This window comes from Leucoraja erinacea, chromosome 6, assembly GCF_028641065.1.
Source record: "Leucoraja erinacea ecotype New England chromosome 6, Leri_hhj_1, whole genome shotgun sequence".
Lineage (NCBI taxonomy): Eukaryota > Metazoa > Chordata > Chondrichthyes > Rajiformes > Rajidae > Leucoraja > Leucoraja erinaceus.
The window spans coordinates 82872296-82877295 of NC_073382.1; the positions used below are offsets into that span (position 1 = coordinate 82872296).

General features: G+C 52.0%; 1 pseudogene; it reads left to right on the forward strand.

Moving 5' to 3' along the window:
• Positions 1-5000, forward strand: part of LOC129698447 (zinc finger protein 850-like) — a 17193-nt pseudogene that overhangs the window by 6163 nt on the left and 6030 nt on the right.

The window sequence follows — 5000 nt, forward strand, 5'->3', positions numbered from 1 at the left end:
CATAAACGCACCCAATATGTGCTAGTAATGTCCTGTTTGCCAGCTTGTTGACCCTCTGTGTTCCCCTCCTGCAGCGTTTAGGAGCCGACACTGTGGACGGAGAGACGGGGACGTGAGCGGCCATTGAGGGCGTCCAGGGTGGTGAGCCACCCCCCCATCTGTTCGGTGCGCGGGCTGAGCTTCGAGGGGCTGAGCTTCAAAGGAGGACCACATGACGGGGCACAACAAGGAGAAGCGTTATGAGTGCGACGTGTGTGGCAAGGCCTGTCAGTACCCGAGCCAGCTGGAGATCCACCGGCGGGTGCACACGGGAGAACGCCCCTTCGACTGCTCGGAGTGTGGCAAGAGCTTCACCAGCTACAGCAACCTGCTGCAGCACAACCGCGTGCACTCTGGCGAGAAGCCCTTCACCTGCTCCGACTGTGGTAAGAGCGTCAACACGGCGCAGATCTTGAAGATCCACCGGCGGGTGCACACTGGCGAGAAGCCCTATGGCTGCTCCACTTGCGGCAAGTGCTTTGCCCAGTTGTCGGGGCTGCAGGAACACCAACGGGTGCACACGGGCGAGAAGCCATATGGCTGCTCCACCTGTGGCAAGAGCTTTACCTGGTCGTCGGGGCTACGGCAGCACCGGCGGGTGCACAGCAGTGAGCGGCCCTTTACCTGCTCCAACTGCGTTAAAGGCTTCAAGTCATTGCTGGAGCTGAAGAGGCACAGGCTCGTGCACACCGGGCAGCGGCCCTACACCTGCAGTGATTGCGGCAAGAGTTTCACCCAGTCGAGCAACCTGCTGGAGCACCAGCGCACCCACACTGGAGAACGCCCCTACACCTGCTCCCACTGCAGCAAGGCCTTCACCCACTACACCAGCCTGCTGGTGCACCAGCGCACCCACACTGGCGAGCGCCCCTACACCTGCACCCAGTGCGGCAAGGGCTTCACCCACTCCAGCAACTTGCTGTCCCACCAGCGCACCCACACCGGAAAGCATCCCTAAACCTGCGCCCAGTGTGGCAAGGTCTTCACCAGCTCCACCAAGCTGCTGTCCCACCAGCGGGTGCACGTCAGTGACCGTCCCTTCCCCAGCCCGGTGTGTGGAGAGCGCCTTGCCATGGCCTCCCACACCCTGTCTCACCAGCGCGTGCACACCAGTGGCCAGCCCTACGACTGCCTGTACTGCGGTGAGGAGTTTGACAGCTCGCGGGGGTTGCGGCAGCACCAGCAGACCCACGGCAACTGCTCCCACTGCGACAAGCATTTCAAGAACGCACAGGGGCTGCATGAGCTCCTGCTGGTACACACCGGATAGAGACCCTTTGTGTGCGCTGAGTGTGGCAAGGCAGGGGTCGTGCGGTCCTTGAAAGTCCAGGAATTTGAAACTGTTTCAAGGCCCTGAAAGTCCATGGATTTATCATAGGTCCTTGTAAGTCGTATACCGTAAAGTATAATTTAAACAGAATTACAGTATAAATTAAGGGTAAACAAGCAAGCAAATGGTGTCATTTCATGGTATAATTATCAAAAAATTATCAAAAATGTGCTGTGTAAAGGACACCTCTCTAATTAGAGTAAACAAGTAAGGAACATGTATCATGTTACAAGGAGGTGCAGGTGTAATATAAAATATTTTCAATATGACATAAGTGTAAACAAGCAAAAGTGTTATTTTAAGGTATGATCATAACACATTTCGTGTGTAAATTAAGAAGTGACAAGCAAGTAAAATGTGTTGTTTTAAGGTACAATAAATTACAGTAGATTTAGGGTAAATGGGCAAGAAAATGGTGTAATTTCAAGGTACAATTACCAAAATTTTACTGGACCCCAATCTCGCTTCCTCTTTTTTCATTTTTTTCCTGTCTCACACCTGATGACTAGAGGTCAGTGCGACAGGCCTGTTGTCTTTAAGACCAGCAATCCTTGTAGTTTAGGGTACAGGGACAAAAGTGGGGACCTTGAAGCAGGCAGGGTCAGTACAGTTTTGCAGGGACTGGTTGAAAAGCAAAGTTTTCCATTATCATGGTTTCACATTGAACAACTAAGATTAGAAGATGGACCATCAGTGCTCTATTGAAGTACGAATATAGATAGGTTAACCATCTTGTGTTCGCTTCATCTGTAACAATGAGCAAGCTATGAGGGCTGATTCCATGGCTAAGAAGCTGCTAAGTAACGATGTTATAGACTTTTGGAAAGCAGTTCCAGAGAGCTCTTAACAGTTGCAAAACATCTCTGCCATGCACTGTAGATGGAATATCCGGAACAGCTAGCGACAACATTATAGTAATTTATTCAACTGTGTCCAAGGTGACTTGTATAGGGTGGACAATATTGAGAGTAATGACTCAATGGTGATTATGTCACATGAAGTGTATCATGCCATGAACAAGCTGCCAACAACAAATTAAGTGGCTTGGATCATATTTCTGTTGAACATCTTAAGTATGCGAGTATGAGGATAGCTCCTCTCCTTCCTATTTGTTTTACTGGCTTTATGATTCATGGCTTGTTACCAGACTCAATGTTGTCTGTTCTGTTAGTGCCGGTCATTAAGGACAAAGCTGGTAAAGCTGGCAGTTGTCTGTCTTTTCATCGTTTTATTTTTATTTTTAGTTAGTTAAAGTGTTTTGTTTGGAGGTCTAGACTTTTTTGTGTGGGGGGTGGGGGAAACTGCCTTTCATGGTCCCTACCTGGTCGGAGAGGCAGCTTTTCTCCGGGCTGCAGCTTTGACCCGTCCTCGCGGCCTACCAGCGGGCCTGGAGCGGCGTTTCCTGTCGCAGACCGCCCAGATCCTCGGCTTCAGCAGCGGCACAGCGCTGGAGCGCTATCATGGAGCGGGCGATGCCTTGCCTGGGTTGCCGCTCTGGAGCTCTGGTGAGCTGAGACCGCCGGGAACAACATCGTGGAGCTGCGGGACTGTGGAGCGGCCAGCTGCGGGTGGCGGCGCCGAACTTTACACTGGGATCCTGGGATCTCGCGACGAGATCGCCAGTTGTGGAGCTCCAACCGGCGCGGCCTTGTCGGCTTCGGAAGCCGCGGCCTCAAGTACGGAGGCGGCCGTTCCAGGGTTCCCATGCCGCTGTGAGGACTCCCGACGCCGGAGCACCACCACCCGGCTAGAACGGCCAGGAACATCAGGCCTCCGTAGAGGCAACTGTCGAGGCCTCAATAGGCCCGACTATGGGTGAACTGGGGTTGGGGACTGGACTTTGTGCCTTCCCTCATGGTGGGAGCCATTGTGGGGGATGTTCTTTGTGTTTAAGACTCTCATTGGTGTTATGTCTGTATTCTTTCTTTGTGTGCTGCAAAATGGCAAAAAGCATTTCACTTCATTACACCTCAGTGTATGTGAATGTGACCAATAAAATACCTTTGATACCATAATCCAAACCAATACCGACTTTGTTTAACAATTACATATTATTAGTATCCAGTGTCTCGGGGTCCCAGCTATCAAAATAGCAGAGGGGGGGAGGAGAGGGTGTGAGAGAGGGGGAGGGGGGAGAGGGAGGGTGGAAGAGGAGGGAGGGGGAGAGAGAGGAGGGGGAAGAGGAGGGGGGGGAGAGGAGAGGGGGAGAGGGGGAGAGGGGGAGGAGAGAGAGAGAAGAGGGAGAGAGACGAGAGAAAGAGAGAGAGAGAGAGAGAGAGAGAGAGAGGGAGAGAGAGAGGTGGGGAGAGAGAGAGAGAGAGGGTGCCTTTTTACTTAAACACAAACAACCATTTGCAGGCAGTGCTTTTTTTCCTCAAACTAACCATATTATGGGTACTCACAGCTGTGGAGACATTTGTTCAGTGTTATTCAGAGCTCTGATTGAGGCACACCACTTGCAGAGACTGTTGGAGGCACACCACTTCCTGGTTTTATAGTCCCTCCCCCTCCCTCCAGCAGGGGCAGTAGAGAGAATGGGGAATTTTGTAAAAACATTAATATCTCTGTCATCGACAGGAAAAATCCTCGGCACACATGCGGCGGAGGGGGGCTCTGAGCAAGGTGGCCAAAAATGACGGCCGTAGGTGGCGGCGTTCTCTCGGAAATCGCAGCACAGAAGGCCAAAAGCGGTCAAGAACAGAAATTTAGTAATATAGATGTTTAAGAGAGCGAGTGCTCTATATGAACTTGGGTCCTCAGGGTCCTTATCTGTTTTTGGTAGACCCTCCCTCGCTTCTCCACCGGCCACCAGCGGGCCAGAGCCGCCACCTCCCCAGAGTTCCCGGCTCAGCACGAGGCCCACAACCTCCACCATGCAGACAGACAACACGTAGTCTGTCTCTGCTAGGTCATGGTGCTCCCCCCTCTCACCCCACACCTACAGGGAAGTCCCAACAGTAGCGATGACTGCTGGGTCCTAGTGGCCCCCTCCTCCTACAGGGAAAAACCATCAAATGTTAAATGCAACGAATGCATCGCATTGGAATAACTTTGCATCCTCCCTCAATGTTAAATGCAGCAAATGCGTAGCATTCAAGTGATATTGCAACCCCCGCTCGGAAGTTCAATGTATTAAATCGCTTTGCAATAATTGAGCAGAACCCCTCAAATGTTAAATGCAACAAATGCATCGCGTTGGAATAACTTTACACCCTCTTGGAATGTTAAATGCAGCAAATGCGTTGCATCAAATTAATTTTGCTACCCCCGGGGATGTGAAATGCAATAATCTTGCAACAGCCTTCAAATGTGAAATGCAACAGTGACGTCATAGAGGGGACGGCGGAGGCGGGACATCCGGCCTTCTGACTGATCGGACGTCCCCATTGGCGGAAAGAGACGTCGCTCAACCGGACGATGGGGGCGGGACTTGCTGATGGCCGGAAGCGGCGGTGATTGGAGACAGAGGGACGTCGGTCAGAGGGAGGGGGAAGGAACCCGCCCCCTTGTCTCTCTCTGGTCCGCGTTGCACACAGGAATGAGGGAGAGGGAGAGAGATGGAGGGAGAGAAGGTGGGGACGGAGAGAGGGAGATGAGGAATTGAGTGAAAATTGAAGAATTGAGTGAAAAT